This window comes from Zingiber officinale, chromosome 8B, assembly GCF_018446385.1.
Source record: "Zingiber officinale cultivar Zhangliang chromosome 8B, Zo_v1.1, whole genome shotgun sequence".
NCBI classification, from domain to species: Eukaryota; Viridiplantae; Streptophyta; class Magnoliopsida; order Zingiberales; family Zingiberaceae; genus Zingiber; species Zingiber officinale.
This window is the reverse complement of record NC_056001.1, coordinates 27,199,940-27,219,754: the sequence shown is the minus strand read 5'-3', so window position 1 is coordinate 27,219,754 and position 19,815 is coordinate 27,199,940.

The following is a 19,815-nucleotide window of genomic DNA, read 5'->3' as shown; positions in this document are numbered from 1 at the left end:
TCATTTTAAAGTGATTTTGATGAAGTTCAAATAATTTTGACGAAGTTCATAAATAGTATTTTAATATAATAGTGTTCAGATACACTCTAAACATGTTGTAGCAGCTATTGGGTAGTTTCTACACATTGTAGCAGTTATTAGGTAACTTCTACACTGTAAACTCTAAAGTCATCCTAAACATGTTGTAGTAGTTATCCGGTAGCTTCTATTCTTCAATAACAACGCTGGGTCAAGGTATATTTTTGGGATAAAAACATTGAAGGGGTGCCCTTTTGATTTATTTTGAAAAAGGGACGCTCTTTTGATGATTTGCAAAATTTGGGGCGTCCTTTTGAGTTTTGCCCTTTTTTTATTTATTAGTCTGGGACAAATATATTGTTATCTACAATGATTGAGACAGATTCCTCTCAGCAAGACTGAAAACCACCATAACTTGTTGAACAACTTGTTCTGTAGGATTGAAATGTTCCAAGAGAATTTTCTGATCGAGTATTTTAGCAAAAAAGCTGATATCTTCTCTTACGGTTTATAGAATCTATTGATGTAGCTCATATTGTGGTCAAAGATATGATATGCGAGCAGAAACTGTCTGATGTACAAACCTAAATCTGCTGTTCTGACTCTGGACTGAAACTATCAGTCAGTTTCAAACAGAAGTTACCTCAGCAGTAAATTAGCCTTGGCAACTGGTTCTACTCATTCCTATTCATCTATACCATCTTTTTGTGGGGCATAATCAACTATTTCTACTGATGTTGTAAGTTTTGAGTTGTAACTTTTAATTTCTTTTAACTGCTACTTACAAATTAGAGTCATATACATGCAATTCTCATGACTATGATTTCCATGGTTGTGAATCACGCCTGCATGAGTCATGATTTTGTTTGCCCTATGAAAATTTGCTTTATATGAGTTGATTAAACTGATCTAATATTTGATTATTGTTTTTTTTTTTTTTCAAATGACAAGTTTATAAGATGGATGGCATCAAATAACTATGGAGAAAGTGTGATGAAGGAAAGATACTATTTATGCTTTGTTCATTCTTTTTTGGACAATGATTAGATAAAGATTCATAAACAGCAAAGATAAAGACCATAATGGCTTCGAAATTCTTCCCGAGGTGGAGAAACTGAATGATCAACAGAGTGTTGTATTTCTGAAATAAAAAGATGGTCTTTAGGTTGCATGTTTCATTTATTTGCTTTCACTTGTCAATTTCCAACATATCCTATGGCTCTTGATCTTGTTTACATCCATCTTTACGAATGTTAACTGCTGTGGTTATCTAATCTAAGACACTCCTCTGCATTGAAGATTGCGGGAAAGATGATCCTGAGATCAGCAAGGAAATGGAGAAACAGTTTGTGGATCTCCTCACAGAGGAAGTGAAGCTACAAGAGGCTTCTTGATGCCAATAAATCGGCTTCTCAATACCAAAAAGAGGCCGAGAAGTGCATTGCTGCAACTGAGATCTGTGAGGAGGCTAGAGAACGAGCTGAAGCATCCCTAAGAAAGGAGAAGAAGATAACAACACTTTGGGAATGGCGATCACGCCAACTAGGCTGGCAAGATGCATGATCCAAGGTTATGTACCTGCTCCAAAACCACGCTTCTTGCTAGTCATCTCAGAGACTCAGAGTCAGCAGTAAAAGTTAACTGCATAAAGGGAACATTAGTATCCAAATATCCACATTTGCAACTTGTAGAGTTCAATTATTATGCCAACATTTTGAACTGAATCAGTTAGTATTGGAGAACTTTGAAATTTGAATATCAATAGTTAGATTTCTTGATGCAACTCTAACTGCCTAAGGTGGTATTTTCAGGTTTGGATATCTGTTGGCACTGGTTTTGTATAAAGTGTACTCACTGATTTTATGTACTAGTTAAGTTTTGTTTGATATACTTAGATGTTTTTTTTTTTAAATAATCATAATCACAAGTGGAATCAAAACTGCACTTATAAACAAATTAATTGGTTGGCTAAAGAATGCAGTGCAAATTAAATAGATCATAGCATCTCAACAATGACCAACTAGATTCAACAGGCATATACCAAAACTAAACCTACAACATCGGCAACCAATCAGCGCTGAAAAGCTTCATGAAAAAAGGTCTTCAATGTGATTTCTGAAACGGTATGTTCTCCTGGCCAACTCCGCAATTTTTTCCACCTCTCCGTCAAGCATCTCAACAACACTAGTACTCAATGCACGCAAGGTGCCGACGCCAGAAGTTTGTAACTAATTGTGGCCTTCTGCCGCGAGCTTCTCGGATCACACAGCAGCGAGTCTTTTACTCTTGGCATTATAGCACCATTTAGGTTAGCTTGTCAATACTTAGAAAGTCTTGAATCCAACTATTTGGGTTAGCTTGTCAATACATAGCATAAATGGAAGAAGTCAGACCACAGAATTTATGAAATTTCATGCATGGCAGACAGTGTTTGACATTTAGCTGTCAATATCAACTTTTCTACTATAACTAGAGACAACATACAATTTCAATCATCAAACCACAGGACTATGGGGAATATAAGATGTCCTTGTGGACTCTGGTCTTTAGCTTCACAAGTAGCATTTTGTAACAGTGTGCTTTTTTTTTTTAAAAAAAAAAGAATGTAGAAATGAGAAAGTCCCAGATTCATAACAAACTAAACCATAAAAAGTAATTATAAACATTAACAATGTTGTAGCCTTAACTTGTCTAGAAGAAAAAAAAAACTCTAAATAAAAAGGGTGGTAATTCTGTTTAGTTCACTTGACCTTTTGGTACATAAATTTTGAGTTCACTTAAACTATAATTATGATCTTTGAGCTTCTACTCCATGTATATATTAATAATCCATCATTATGCCAAATCCGAACAGAACCCTTCCATTACACATGCCCTTTGTATCTTTATATGCCAATCATGTCAATCAGAGCTAGTCTAAATCTTCCACATCATCATATTTCCAAATTGACAAGCATCAACGATCTACAAAGCTTATGCTCAAGAATTTCTTCCTTGCTTGCTACTATCCTCTCCAATTGGTCGTCATCCTCTGCATCTCATCAATCTGTGATATTCTCTCTTGTCGAATATCCTATGAAACACTTAATTCTCCCATTTCAAACAGGTAAATTCCATTCAATAGACAAAGGGCAGTAAAACAAACTAGTACTTCATCTCTGACTTGGAATAATCAATGAAGGAAAATTTTGAAAAACCACAACAAAAAAAACTGCTAGAAGAAGTTTGCTAAAAAGGGTCGGCTGAAGAAATTCTTGCTTAGTGGATAACTATTCTTACTTGTTACTTTACCAACCTAGATGAAAGAAGCCCTTGGTCGAAATAATCTGTCACTACCACAAGAAAATGGTCGCCCTTAAGGACACAAAGCTTTAGTTAAAGTAAGAAAGTCCAGGCGAGAGTACCCAACATGCTCTTCTCACAAACTGGAAATTGAAACAGCATTGTCAATCAAAAGTAATAAAATCAAATTAAAAGCATAAAGAAGATATGGAAGTGTTCGTGGCTAACTTGTAACTTTATTCGCACTCTTTTATTCACTTGAAGTTTAGTAAGCTAACTTAAAAGAAGTAACTCAAGTAAATCAAGTAAGCATGTAGTCATCAAAATTGAACAAGTGGGTAAAGCAATTGAACCAAAAACAAGTAAATAAGTATATAACTGTACATTAACATGTGAAATAAATCTAATACAAGTTTCAACTTAGTCTAAACAAGTTTTTTTTTTAACTCCTCCTAAATTGGAGGTCTATTTCGTTTTGAAATAAATGCTTTTACATAGTAAATTGAGTTAACACAAGTTGGTTTAATATTGTGAATATGTTGTTTCGGAACCCAAAAATAGTTGTTTCCTACTTGATTGACTAAGTAAGACTTGTATCTACTTATTTTCAAAATGAGTCTTAAATGTGTAAGACATAGTTTCTTATGTCATAACTTAGTTTCTTCTTACAACAATAAGACACTTGAGTGAGGAAGATAGTAGATTAATGGTGTGTGTATATATATATAGTCAAGTTTGGTTCTTCAATGTACTTAGTTAAAAGACATTCTACTTTATAACTAGCATCACATAACTAATTTATGCTAAGTAAATTAAAACTTAAATGTTTAACATAAAGTACTTTCTTAATAAATAAGCTTGAACTTATAGTGATGTTACCTAACTCGATTACCTTTAACTTTCTTTGACCTTCGATGGTTCTCTTATCGGATTTTGACACGGACTCAGACTCTGACTCGAGTTGAGCTTCATCGGTTGAGTCCTGACTAAGCCATAAGGGTTGTGCAGCTGGCTTGTTTTGGTTCAATTGACTCTTCATTAACTTCACTTAGCTTCTCCCATGGCTCCTTTAAGTCGTTGAATGGCTCGACTGATGTGTGTGGATCATGCATATGTTTTGAGTTTTATTTAGCATACATTTATTGCATTTCATGAGCATATTTTATATAAACTATTAGACAAAACAATCTGTCAGAGATATTTGGGACTTTGTCGAATTTAAATTACACGAAATTAATTTCAACTTATCTGTCGAGATGACTTGAGCTGATAATCTCAAGCTACAGGCAGGGGCTGGTTTTTACCAATTGCTGAGTGCAGACCGAGCACTGAGTCCGAGCAGCAAAGTCCGAGTGGACTAAAGGGTCGGTTGAGTTCAGTAGCCAACCGGTAGCAAGGCCGACTGAGTTGTTGATCAAACTGAAAGTCTGATCGAGTAGTGCGGTCGAACGAGCTAAGAGACCGAGTGATCTTGCGGTCGGACGGGTGGAGAGGCTGAGCGAGCTTCTGTCGAGCGAGTTGGAGGCCATTCAGGCAGAAAGGTCGAATGAGCTAGTTAGTTGCCGAGCGAGCTGGAGGTCATTCAGGCAGAGAGGCCGAATGAGCGAGTTAGCTGTCGAGCGAGCTGGAGGTCGTCTGGGCAGAGAGGTTGAACAAGCGAGTTAGCTGTCGAGTCAGTTGGAGGTCATCCGGGCAAAGAGGCCAAACGGGAGAGCCGAGCGGCTGAGTGAACGTACGGTTGGGCAAGTGAAGCAACCAAGTGTCCGGTTGGGCAGCACAGTAGGGTGACCGAATGAGCAAAATGGTGGCCACACGACCGGCTGGGTCGAAGTTGAGCTTGAGACTGGTTGGGTGTAGAGGCTGGCCGGGCGGATGAAGCAATCAGGTGAGTGAGCCTTTGACTGAGTGAATCGATCGGGCGGGTGAAGCATAGAACTTGACTGGGCGGGTGAAGCATAGAACTTGACTGGGCATGCACACTAAGCGAACCGAGGCCTGCAGTGAACATAGTTTCCTCGAAATAGATTCGCCTCATCTTTGGCTGTGCTTTGAGGCTTTTTTGGGTCATCTGTTTCCCAGGATACAATGGCTAACCATGATTTACACCAAGTACAGGTGATCACGGCGAACTGAGTGGTACCCATTTGCTATCACGGGCATTTCGACGAGCAAGAATTGCACGACAGAGAGAGAGGGGTACATGTGAAGAGCTTTTGCTGCTTTTCTATGTGTGTAACCTCTTTCCCTATGATTGCAACCTCCTTATATAGGAGTTCAAATCAACAGCAACATTAACGATCAATTAAAGATCATTACTTGACGAGCTGTGAAACGCTAGCGTTTCACTCGACCATTTTGATTTTGCATTAATCTTACTTACTTTAATGCATCAGTTATACAAGAAACAAAAAGTTAACGTGGCAAAATGTTGGTTGTTCCACTTGGACACATTTTGCCCCGATCGGTCCAGCATTTGGCACACGCAGGTTGTGTCCGCACACGAGTCAACATGATTCGGTACAATCCGGGCCCTATATTTGCACCCCCCTGCACACCCACCTGTGAGACAAAGCCTCTCCTCATGCATTTGTTCACATCATCAAAGCATGTGAATCAATATAAACCAACTAATTTACCTTGAAGCTCTCAATGTGGGACTAAAGTCTCATTCACAATGGAACTCTATATCTCTTTCACCTCTTCTCCATTCACATATATCCAACATAAACTTCTAGTATTTTCATTCATTTCATCATTCTAGTTTGGATGACTATGGTTTGCGCTTTACATTGATGGAAGTGGAGAATCTAGTGATTGAAGCGAATTTGGAGAAGAAAAGTCAAAGCAATACGCATTATAGCATGATTCACGACCATCCTGTGCTGCTTGACACGGTCATGGATCATCCAGGAAAAAGAGGCAGTTGCAAGCCATCAAATTGGAGCTTCCAGCCATGTTTCTTGCTGCCCCTTGATGAAAAGTGCTCACAGCAAACCATACATCCAAGTCATGCTTCCCAACATGATCGTGGATCATGTAGCGACATTCCCCTTTTCTTAGGAAATTTTGTTAGCCCTTGTTTCGTTAGGAAAATCTTTTTTTTATCATAGTACTCTTTAGGAAAGTATGTTAGGGTTATCCTACTAATTAGGAAACTCTATCAGGGCATGAAAACTATAAAAAAAGATAAGAGATGGTAGCTACAAGACATGAAGGGTTCTTGTTGGAAATTCTGTCATTAAAGTCCTTGATTTAGTCATAATTTTAGGAATATTTCAGGATCATTTTTTATGTAAATATAGATTATAAAAGATATACAAATCAGAAAAAATAAGAAAGTATAATTTGTCAAATATTAGTTTTATTTAGTTTCTTTTTCATTAGTTTCCTTTTCTATTATAAATTCTCTCTATAAAGGGAGTGCCTTGTACCTATTCTAGTCAAGTGGAAAATTATTTTTCCTCATATTTTCTGTCTTGGTTGTTGGGACCGAAAAGTAGCTAGAGAGGGGGGGTGAATAGCTCTTCGCGTGCTCGTCGTTGGCGTTGCTCGTTTCTTTGATGGTATGCAGCGGAAATATAATAAACAAAAGCATACAACGCTAACAAGGATGGTTTACTTGGTATCCACCTCACAAGAGGTGACTAGTCCAAGGATCCACACCTACTCACGCACCCTCCACTATGAATAACACTCCTTTATGGTAACTACCAAAGGCGGAGAAGCCCTACAACACTTTCAATACAAGAAGAAGAAAGGAAAATACAAGATAAGCAAAAGCTTACAAGATGTACAATAAAACCCTAACCCTAACTTCTTCTTCTTGTTTTTGATCCGCCTCTTGACTTGGAAAAGCCACCAAGAATCTTCAAGAACTGGCGATCTGGAGCTTGGAGAGAGCTATGGAGGCGCTGGAGAGTATCTGGAGTGAATCAGTGAAGTTCTACCGAAGGAAATGAACGCCTGCGGCTTAAATCGACGCCAACGGTCGGATCCCAATCGATCGGGGAGGCTTTGGATCGATCCACGGATCGATCCACGGATTGATCCAGAGCGCCTCTGTGCTCTGGAAAAACGCCTGGATCGATCCACGGATCGATCCAGCGCTTATTGCGCGAAGCAGCAGCTCCCAATCGATCCACTGATCGATTGGGACCTCTGGATCGATCCACCGATCGATCCAGAGAGGTTCTGTTCGCGGGGACTCACCGGATCGATCGGCCGATCGATCCAGATCTTCTGGATCGATCCAGATCTGCTGGATCAATCGGCTGATCAATCCAAATCTGCTGGATCAATCGGCTGATCAATCCAGATCTTGGTTTTTGTCCAAAACCAAGTCTAAAACCCCCTAAACCAACATCTAGTCAACCATGACTTGTTGGTACATAAGACCTAGCATCCGGTCACCCTTGATCAGCTAGGACTTTCTCACCAAGTGTCTGGTCAATCCCTTTGACCCTCTTGGACTTTTCTCCTCTTGCCAAGCATCCTGTCAATCCCTTTGACCTACTTGGACTTTTTTTCCTCGTGCCAAGTATCCGGTCAATCCCTTTGACCTACTTGGACTTTCACCATATGTCTGGTCAACCTTGACCCATCTGGATTTCCCCGTGCCTGGCTTCACTCACTAGGACTTCCCTTTTGCCTAGCTTCACTCACTAGGACTTTTCTTCTGCCTGTCTTCACTCACTAGGTCTTTCACCTAGCTTCACTCACTAGTATTTTCACCTGGCTTCACTCACCAGGATTTTCCTTTGCCTGGCTTCACTCACCAGGACTTTCACCTAGCTTCACTCACTAGGATTTCCTCACTGCCTAGCTTCACTCACTAGGTCTTTCACCTGGCTTCACTCACCAGGATTTTCTTTTTGCCTAACATCCTAGTTAGGACTTCTCAGTCAAGTATCCGGTCATCCTCGACCTACTTGACTCTTCTTCAATCAACCTTGTATTGTCAAACATCAAAACCCAAACCAAGACTCAAGCTTGGTCAACCTTGACCTGAGGGATGTTGCACCAACAATCTCCCCCTTTTTGATGTTTGACAATACCAACACTATCACTTACAATACCACATGTAAGTTAGGCTAATCCCATAGCCTAAACCTTCTTCATGCCACTAGGTAATGAATACATAAGTTAAGCCCTTCATTCTCCCCCTAAGAGGGCAAACTCCCTCTAGGTAATGAAAGTCTAACTTACTCTCTTTCATTCTCCCCCTATTGGCACACATCAAACCATGCCTCATTTTTGGGCACACATCAACAAATTCACTTGTTAAAAACTATCCCCCTGAAGAGTTGCTCATCGTTGTTCACAACTTCACTCGTTGTGATCAACACGATAATGAAGGTCCCATACCCTTCATTATCCTTAACCCTACATTTCCCATTAATGTAGTCAAATGCCCATCCTTGAGCATTTTTAACTTAAACCACTTGAACAATGAGGATATCCACTCCCCATTAAAGTTCAAACGCTCAACCTTGAGCATGTTCTGAAAAGAAGGTTAACCACCTCCCAAGGTTCATGAAAAATAATTTTAATGTCTTTAAAGAGTCCCTCCCCCTAAAGACATGGTAGTAACTTCTGTCATTGCACCAACAATGACTTGGAATCCCTAAACCTTTAGGAAACCCAAATTACGAAGTTTTGAGGTTCAAATATTCAAAAATGTGAAGCAAACCTCAACCTAAACTTCAACTTAGTCTCCCTTAACCAATCCATCCTTGTTTTCAACATGAAAACACCCTTTTTATGTATACAAATGTATTTTGAGGGGTTAGGAATGGTTACCTAGACTAAAATAGGTTCAAAATGCTGAAAATAAGCTTTCCCAGCCAAAATCAGCATCTTCGATCGATTGGAGTTGGGTTCCAATCGATTGAACCCTGCTGAATCGATCCATTGATCGATTCAGTCTTCTTGGATCGATCCATTGATCGATCCAGCGAGCTTCTGCTCGCGAGAAATGCCTTCTCAATCGATCGGCTGATCGATTGAGGCACTCCAATCGATCCACTGATCGATTGAAGATATGAAATTGCTGAAATTCAATTTCAGCCAATTTCAGAAACCCCTAGAAAATTCTACAAAATTCCAAAAATCGTGAAAATTTGTGTAGACATTATTTAGGGCGTATATTATCATGGAAAAATAATTTTCTATGAAAATACATCATATTTTCAAATATTGACATAAACTTGAAAACTTGCATAAACTTTAGTGTTTTCTTCAAGTTTGTGTCTAACTATTCAATGGTGATTACTATCAAAAGATAGTCTTCACCAAGGTTTTTCAAAAATCATTTTAAAACCTTTTCAAAACCAATATCCCATCATGTTCCTTGGGCTTAATGCACATGACTTGTACATTAGCTTTCCCAATGATGGGAAAACACATAACTATGTATTTTGATGAACCTAAAACTCGAAAGAATGCACTAAATTAACATCTTGAGTTTTGTTCATCTTCCTAACACCTCACTTGTACCTAATGTGCATTAAAACACATATAAGTCACCTTATGATCTTTGTGATATGTAGAGTTTGGTTTTGCCCTAATCTAGGAATCATGCATATCTATCTAGACATTTTAGAGATATTGGACATCCACGAAGGATGTCACTTGTTAATAAATGTTGATAAATGTCATTTGTCCTTAATTGCAAGAATTAAGCATAATGCATGATAATGTTATGGCATACATCAAAAGAAAATAATTTTCAAAAGAAAGTACCCTATAGCTACATGATGCATGTATGTCATGACATGATATTTTTGGAGTTTTCATAATAAGATATGAATGCAACAATACAAAACTAAATATGATGTCATGACATATAGTGAGCAAACAATCATGGCAAGGTTTAGCATAAATAAAATACCTAGATTACCTATCTAAGTGTCCTTAAACCTTAGCTAAGTTAAAACTTAACCCTAGATTGCCCTCTAAATGCTCCAAGAAAATGCCAAAGCCTAAATTTGCATTTCTAGTTCTCTTGATTAACTTATGCCAATTGAAATTAAGCTTATTCCTCAAATGTTGGCATATTTCGTTCTTCCACAAGAGTAGCATTTTAAATTAAGGCTTAGATTTGTTGGTGCAACCTTAGGTCAAGGTTGACCTGGTTGACCCGACTCGAGTTGACTTGACTCGAGTTGTATTTTGATGTTTGACTTGGGAAGATTGTTGATGCAACTTTAGGTCAAGGTTGACCTAGTTGAGTTGCATGTTGATGTTTGACACTCGTGAGGGAGTTCTATTCTTGATATGGGACAAGAATAGATGTTTGGGAGATTATTGGTGTAACCGTAGGTCTAGGTTGACCTGGTTGACCTGATTCGGGAAAAAGTCCAAGTATGGAGACTTGGCACCGGAAAAGTCCAAGCAGGGAGCTTGGCACTGGAAAAGTCCAAGTATGGAGACTTGGCATTGGAAAAATCCAAGCAGGGAGCTTGGCACGCGAAAAGTCCAAGTATGGAGACTTGGCACGGGAAAAGTCCAAGTATGGAGACTTGGCACGGAGAAGTCCTGGTGAGTGAAGCCAGGCAGTGGAAAGTCCTAACTGGGATGTTAGGCAGTTGGAAAGTCCTGGTGAGTGAAGCCAGGCAGTGGAAAGTCCTAACTGGGATGTTAGGCAGTTGGGAAGTCCTGGTGAGTGAAGCCAGGCAAGGGAAAGTCCTGGTGAGTGAAGCCAGGCAGACGGAAAAGTCCTGGTGAGTGAAGCCAGGCAGATTGGAAATCCTGGTGAGTGAAGCCAGGTGAAAATCCTAGTGAGTGAAGCTAGGTGAATGAGAAAGTCCTAACTGGGATGTTAGGCAGTGTGGAAAGTCCTGGTGAGTGAAGCCAGGCAGTGGGAAAGTCCTGGTGAGTGAATCCAGGTGAAAATCCTAGTGAGTGAAGCTAGGTGAAGGTGAAAGTCCTGGTGAGTGAAGCCAGGCAAGGGAAAATCCAGATGGATCAGGGATGATCGGACTTCTGGTGTTGGAAAGTCCAAGTAGGTCAAAGGGATTGACCGGACACTTGGCAGGGAGTTCTAGCAGGTCAAGGGAGTGACCAGATGTTAGGGATGAAGTACCAATAGGTCAAGGTTGACCGGATATTGGTTTGGAAGTCTTGGGACTTGGTTTGGGCCAAACCCAAGCTCTGGATCGGTCACCAGACCGATCCGATACTTTGCTCGATCGGTCCGGTGACCGATCGATATCGAATAGTTTCGTTGGCATCGATCGGCCGTGACCGATCGCCAACAGAGGCGAAGAGAGGCAGCCGATCGGTCCACGCATCGATCAGGTTATGTCCGATCGGTTCGGGGACCGATCGAGACGATGTCGCTGAGGTTGGGATCGGTCAGACCGATCCAGCAATACGGTGCGAGTCCGCAGATCCAGGTACCTGGATGGGACCTCTGAACGAAATCTGATCGGTCCGGGACCGATCGAATAGGTCTGATCGGTCTCGACCGATTCAGTACTGCCGCGCCGCAACCGCCAGATTTCTTCCGTGTTTTCTTCGCTTTCGCAGTTATAAAAGGAGGGCTACGGTGCGAGCCAAAGTCTTCTTCTTCTTCTGGAACTTTTACGCTTCCTGCTGAGCTTTGGTTGAGCTCTCATTGTGCTGAGTTCTGTTGAACTCGTCGAAGCTCTGCGTGAGTTTCCTGCTGGTGTTCTAGCTGCTGGATCCGAGAAGCTGCTGCTTCATCAAGGTTCCAGTCGACAACAAGAGGCAAGCAAGTGTATTACAATTTCTATTGTTCTTGTTTGTTTTCTCCATTGTTGTACTCCTTTGTTTGCTGTTGCAAAAGATTGTGGTGAGGTTTCTCCACCCATAAGGAGTTTATATTAGCCGGTTCTCCGGGGACTCATCCACCGACGGATTGACCGGACTCGTCCACCTTACGGACACGCCGAGGAGTAGGAGCCCTAATCTCCGAACCTCGTTACATCCATCGAGTTTGAGGTTTGATTTCTTTCCTTGTCGCTTCTATTGTTTTATTTCCGCTGCGCTAACTCGACATTGTAGAAAGAATCGAACGAATTGGGGTCGGCTATTCACACCCCCCCTCTCTAGCCGTACGAAGGATCCTAACAAGTGGTATCAGAGCAAGGCCGCTCTTCATCGGATTCACACCCGTGGGAGCACAAGCGCTAGAGATGGATCAATTCGGAGAAGACATCACCATTCCACCCTTCTACAACGACAACTTCGCATATTGGAAGGTAAGGATGATGTATTTTCTTAGGACTAATATGTGGAATTGGTTTTGTGTACAAGAAGGGTTTACTCCTCCAATGGATAAAGAAGGAGAGCCTCTAGAGAAGAACAAGTGGACAAAGGAACAAGTCCATCAATCAACGGTCAACAATGAGGTAACTAAAACAATTGAATTTTCATTACCTACTAATATTTTGCGTAAGATAGGTGAATACAACAATGCCAAGGAGTTGTGGGATAACTTGGCCAAGTACCATGAGGAGAGTTCCACTTCAAGTCATGAAGAGGAGCCTAGTGAGCCAAGTAGCTCACATCATGGAGGGAGCGAATTGGGAGTTGAGGGCTACTCAACATCCAAGGAAGAAGAGGAGGAGAGTTCCTCTTGTTCAAGTTCGGAGCAAGAAGAAGAGGCATCTACCTCCGGAAGGGATGAGGAAGAGAGCTCACACCCATGCCCAAACCTAGGTAACTCAAGCATTTCAATTTCAAATAAGTTACATATAATATGCTTTGAGTGTAGGGAGTGTGGACATTACAAGAGCAAATGTCCAAAGAGAGTTAGGAAGACTCCACCGGCACCAAAGGTCAAGGAAGCCGGAGTCCCAACACGCAAAGGCAAGAAGCACGTGGTGTGCTTTCAATGCAAGCAACGGGGACACTATAGGAGCCAATGTCCGAAGGGGAGGAAACCTCGCAAGGACAAGAGATCGAGCACATCGATAGGGGGAGCTAAGGCAAACCCTAAGGTATCTTTTAAGGCTCATTCGTGCAATTCTAGTAGGATACATGCTAGTAATTTTATTGCATTAGTCAATAATGATAAGCATGTTAACCTTAGGAATCAATACATGTGTTTAGATGCTAAGCATGTTAACTTAGATAAGGATAATACTAGGAAGGCCAACTCTAGGATTAACTCATCTAAGGCTAAGGAGAACCTAGGTAGAAACCCCAAGACAACTAGACATATGCCTAGGAACACCTCAAGAAAGAATGATAAATCAACACTTGAGGTATTAGAGAAGGAGAATCAAGTCTTGAGGTCAAGACTTGATACTTTGGAAAAGGCTCTTAAGAACTTGGAGAAGTCATCTCTAGGGTTTAAGGGTCAAATTTCAAAGCCCAAGGACAAGAAAGGTTTGGGTCACAAATCTAAGTCCCAAATGGTCAAGCCCACTTACCACAATGTTCCATTCGATTATGGAACAAAACCTAGGGCTAGGAAGACCATCACCAAGGTCACAAGGGGAGTCACCCCTAGAGTTGATCTTGATGAGTCCCAAATGACCAAGGCTTTAAAGCCTAAGAGGGTCATTAGGAGGGTTGCTAGGGAAGTTATCCCTAGTGAATATTTAGTGAACGCAATGAGCTCAAATACGTATAGGGTTCCTAGGAGCATCTTCTCTACCCCATAGATGGGTTAGAGAGTGTCAACTCCAATAAGAAGGGTAGTTAACCCAACTTTGAGGAAATTGACACTCAAGGAGCATTTTCAAGGTTTGTGTGAACCTTTGAAAATGAAATGAATTATCATTTACTCCTTTGAAGAGTTAAATGTGCCTAAAGATTGGAAATCTCATTTTTAATCTCAATTGGCACAATTTGGAAAAACCTAGAGAAATATCAAATTGGGATTTTGATACTCTCTTAGGTAATCAAGGCAATCCGGGCCTTAATTTAGAAGTGCTACTCTTGTAGAGTCTTAAATGGTATAAATCAAACAAGAGATCAAGAAATGCCAATTTGGGTTTTGACATTTTCTTGGAGCACTTTGGGCAATCTAGGATTAGAATTTAAGTTAGCTAAGTAATTAAGGATACTTAGATAGGTAATCTAGGTATTTTATTTGTGTTAACTTACCATGATTATTTGCCATATGCCATGTCATCATCTCTTGCATTATAATCAATGAAATTGATTTAAGGACAAACATATAATTTGATATTGAGATCAAATTGGTGTTTAGAGAATGCATGAGACCTTAGTCTAAGATACCTAAACCCATATCTCACATCAAAATTGACATGGATGTGTTTGATACACTTTAGATGTGTGTGAGATATTAGGATCATGAGTTAGGATCAAGGTGCATAGTTCTTGTACCTAGATGAGCCTAATTCAAGAAATGAGGGATCATAGGGAAAGCTTGTGTACAAGTCATGTACATTTAGCCCTAAGATTATGGTCCTAAATTCAAATGGTTTTAAAAGCATTTTAAAATTGATTTGGAAAACCTTGATGAAGCTTTCCTAGTGATAGCATTCATCATTGAACATTGTGATACAAAGTTGAGTTAAAACTTGAACTATTTCAAAGTTTTTGAACTTTGTATCAAGATTTGAAAATGGAAACTATTTTCATAGAAAATTATTTTTCCATGATAGTGTATGATATGAGGAATGTATCCTCAAAATTTCACAATTTTTCGAATTTTCTGGAATTTTTTAGGAGTTTCTGAATTTCCGGGAAGGAAATCAGAAATCTCTGATTTCAGAGGCTGGATCGGTCACCGGACCGATCCAGGGAAGGACTGATCGGTCTAGGGACCGATCCAGGTGGTTTCTGATCGGTCTGGGGACCGATCAGTGCGTGCCAGGTTCTGATTTTCAGCAGGTGTCTGAAATTTCAGTTTTTGAAGTTGAGTTTCGAATTTCTGAAGGTTTGAAACTCTCCAAGACATTGTTGGTGCAATGGTCAAGGGGGAGTTGATCATTAGGGGGAGTTTTACCTATTAGTCAAGGGGGAGTTGACTTTTAGGGGGAGTTTTTACTCCTTAAGATTTTTGAGGATTAGTGATATGGGATTATCGCTAAGTTGATTGTTGAGTTTAGTACCAAGGGGGAAATTAAGAGTTTCAATGAAAGGTATGGGACTTTCATTAGGAAGAAACTCTTGACCTTGATACTCTCTTTTTTCTTTTTGATGTGTGTCAAAAAGGGGAGAGCGTTCATTGGAGAATTATTGGAAAACCCAAGTTAGGTTATCGGGTTAACCTAAGCTAAGGGAAGAATGTCAAGGAATGTTCGAGGAAGAACATTGGAATACTTTTTGATGTGTGTCAAAAAGGGGGAGAATTATTGGAGAACCCAAGTTAGGTTATCGGGTTAACCTAAGGGGAGAATGTCCAGAGAATGTTCAAGGAAAGAACATTGGACATTGGAAGATGGTTGGAAAACCTAAGTTAGGTTATCGGATTAACCTAACTTGATTATGGTTTTGTCAAACATCAAAAAGGGGGAGATTGTTGGTGCAACCTTAGGTCAAGGTTGACCTGGTTGACCCGACTCGAGTTGACTTGACTCGAGTTGTATTTTGATGTTTGACTTGGGAAGATTGTTGATGCAACTTTAGGTCAAGGTTGACCTAGTTGAGTTGCATGTTGATGTTTGACACTCGTGAGGGAGTTCTATTCTTGATATGGGACAAGAATAGATGTTTGGGAGATTATTGGTGTAACCGTAGGTCTAGGTTGACCTGGTTGACCTGATTCGGGAAAAAGTCCAAGTATGGAGACTTGGCACCGGAAAAGTCCAAGCAGGGAGCTTGGCACTGGAAAAGTCCAAGTATGGAGACTTGGCATTGGAAAAATCCAAGCAGGGAGCTTGGCACGCGAAAAGTCCAAGTATGGAGACTTGGCACGGGAAAAGTCCAAGTATGGAGACTTGGCACGGAGAAGTCCTGGTGAGTGAAGCCAGGGGAAAGTCCTAACTGGGATGTTAGGCATTGGAAAGTCCCGTGAGTGAAGCCAGGGAAAGTCCTAACTGGATGTTAGGCGGTTGGAAAGTCCCAGGTAGCTAGAAAGTCCTGGTGAGTGAAGCCAGGAAAAGTCCCGTGAGTGAAGCCAGGCAGATTGGAAATCTGGTGAGTGAAGCCAGTGAAAATCCTAGTGAGTGAAGCTAGGTGAATGAGAAAGTCCTAACCGGGATGTTAGGCGGTGTGGAAAGTCCCGTGAGTGAAGCCAGGGGGAAAGTCCTGGTGAGTGAAGGCAGTGAGAAAGTCCTAACTAGGATGTTAGGCGGTGTGGAAATCCTGGGGAAGGTGAAAGTCCCGTGAGTGAAGCCGCAAGGAAAATCCAGATGGATCGGTGATGACGACTGGTGTTGGAAAGTCCAAGTAGATCAAAGGATTGACCGGACACTTGGCGGGGAGTTCTAGCAGTCAAGGGAGTGACCAGATGTTAGGGATGAAGTACCAATAGGTCAAGGTTGACCGGATATTGGTTTGAAGTCTTGGGACTTGGTTTGGGCCAAACCCAGCTCGGATCGGTCACCGCACCGATCCGGATATTTGTTTGCTCGATCGGTCCGTGACCGATCGACATCGGTCTTCGTTCATCGATCGGCCTGACCGATCGCCAGTTTAACAGAGGCGAAGAGAGGCGCTGATCGGTCCACGCATCGATCAGGTTACGTCCTGATCGGTGCGGGGACCGATCAGAGACGATGTCGCTGAGGTTGGGATCGGTCAGACCGATCCAGCTATGGCTCGATCGGTCCACGCATCGATCGTAACCCGCACGTAAGGTGGGCAGTCAGGAAGAAAGCTGATCGATCCGGGACCGATCGAATAGGTCCCGATCGGTCTCCTGACCGATTCAGTCACTAGCCGTTGCGTCGCAACGGCTAGATTTCTTCTGTGTTTTCTTCGCTTTCTTCGCAGGTTATAAAAGGAGGGCTACGGCTGCGAGCCAAAGTCTTCTTCTCTTCTTCTGCTGAATCTTTTCTGCTTCCTGCTGAGCTTTGGTTGAGCTCTCATTGTGCTGAGTTCTGTTGAACTCGTCGAAGCTCTGCGTGAGTTTCCTGCTGGTGTTCTAGCTGCTGGATCCGAGAAGCTGCTGCTTCATCAAGGTTCCAGTCGACAACAAGAGGCAAGCAAGTGTATTACAATTTCTATTGTTCTTGTTTGTTTTCTCCATTGTTGTACTCCTTTGTTTGCTGTTGCAAAAGATTGTGGTGAGGTTTCTCCACCCATAAGGAGTTTATATTAGCCGGTTCTCCGGGGACTCATCCACCGACGGATTGACCGGACTCGTCCACCTTACGGACACGCCGAGGAGTAGGAGCCCTAATCTCCGAACCTCGTTACATCCATCGAGTTTGAGGTTTGATTTCTTTCCTTGTCGCTTCTATTGTTTTATTTCCGCTGCGCTAACTCGACATTGTAGAAAGAATCGAACGAATTGGGGTCGGCTATTCACACCCCCCCTCTCTAGCCGTACGAAGGATCCTAACAAGATTGACCTTAAATTTCCTAAGAACATACCAAAATCCCAACTTGGTAGTTCTTATGATTTTTCCAATTTGTGTCACTTAAAATATCATCCAATTTATCAAATTGTGACACATTTTACTCTTCCCAAGAGTAAACATAAATCCACTTCATTTTCAAAGGTTAATAATAACCTTGAAAATGCTCCTTGAGTATCAATTTCTTCAAAGTTGGGTTAACTACCCTTCTTCTTAGAGTTGACACTCTCTAACCCATCTATGGGGTAGAGAAGATGCTCCTAGGAACCCAAAATCTATTGGTGCTCCTTGGATGCTCTAGGTATTCACTAGGGATAACTTCCCTAGATACCTTCCTAGTGACCTTGTTTGACTTCTTAGAAGCCTTGGTCACTTTTTCTATGTCAACTCTAGGGATAGCCTCCCTTGTGACCTTGTTAGTGACTTTCTTAGACTTCTTAGAAGTCTTAGTCACATTTGTTGTTGCAAAGATACTTCTAGGGATGACTTCCCTTGTATCCTTGACTTGACTTCTAGACTTAGGGTTGGTTCCATAGCTGTATGGAACCCTATGGTAAGTAGGTACATCTTTTTTGATTTTAGGTTTGTATCCCAAACCTCTATGGCCTTTGGATGACCCTTGTTGTCCTAAACCTAGATTTTGCTCATTTTGCCCTTTAAGGATATTTTCCATCCTTTTTAGGGTCTTTTCTAGTTTGTCAAGTCTTGACCTCAATACTTGATTTTCCATCACTAAGTCCTTAGTTTTTGGTTTTCCATTAAATCCATGAGCATTTTTGTTTTTAGGCTTGTAGCTAAAATCCTTAGAGTTCTTGCCTAGACTTTTACCTACATTCCTAACCCTAGGTGTAGTGGTTTTAGCATGAAAAGCTATATGTTTTTCCTTAACGCTATCATGCTTCCTATTTTCATGGTAAATAGCATTAAAATGATATAAGTTAGAACTATCATGCTTTTTACCATAATTTAAAGGGGTAGGCTCAATGAAAGTTACCTTTCTTTTTACCTTGGAGGCTCCCCCTTGACTTGAGCTTCTTCCATGAGCCTTGACCACCTTCTTCCCTTTAGGGCATTGACTTCGGTAATGCCCCTTTTGATTGTACAAGAAGCACACAATGTGCTCCTTACTCTTCTTTGTTCCGGGGATGGTCTCCTTGGGCTTCTCCTTGCTCTTTTGTGCCACTTGGCCCTTTTTCTTGGCCAATTTAGGGCATTTACTTTTGTAATGCCCATGTTCCCTACATTCAAAGCATATAATATAATTTTTTATTATTAATTAAAATGTTTATACCTTTTTGTGTAGGGATGACACTTCTCCTTTGGATCCGGAGGTAGAAACTTCCTCTTGATCCGAAGGTGATATTCCTCCATTTGATTTTGCTTGACTTGTGGAGGTGGAAGCTTCTTCATCCTCTTCTTCTCTTGACCCGGATGTGGAGGATTCTTCTTGTTGGTGCGGGTAGCACTAACGGTCTAACCCAGGTTTTGATGAATGACAAATAGGTTAAGTTAGTTGTGTTGTTGTCTGACACTTTGATCGAGTGTGCAGGAGAAGTCCAGACAGGTCGACGGGCTGACCAGATGTCTGGCACGAAGTCCAGCTAGGTCGACGGGCTGACCGGATAGTTGGCGAGAAGTCCAAGCGGGTCGACGGGCTGACCGGACGCTTGGCGAGAAGTCCAGCTAGGTCGACGGGCTGACCGGATAGCTGGCGAGAAGTCCAAGCGGGTCGACGGGCTGACCGGACGCTTGGCAAGAAGTCCAGACGGGTCGACGGGCTGACCGGACGCTCGCGGTAAGTAAGGTAAGTCACCGGAGGGGAGGGACTGTGAGGCGTTCCGGGAAGGAACATTAGGCGTCGATCCGCTTAGATCCATTTCGGATATCTAAGTCGAGATCGTGACTAGATTCCTGTCTCGGAAAGACGGAATCTAAGTCATACTCTTGATGCTAATTTTATTACTTAGCGTATCTGTAAAAATGTGCTAACAAACTGTGCTGCAGGTTTATTTGCCTCGGACTAACACTGTTTTGCGGGTAGGGAACAGTG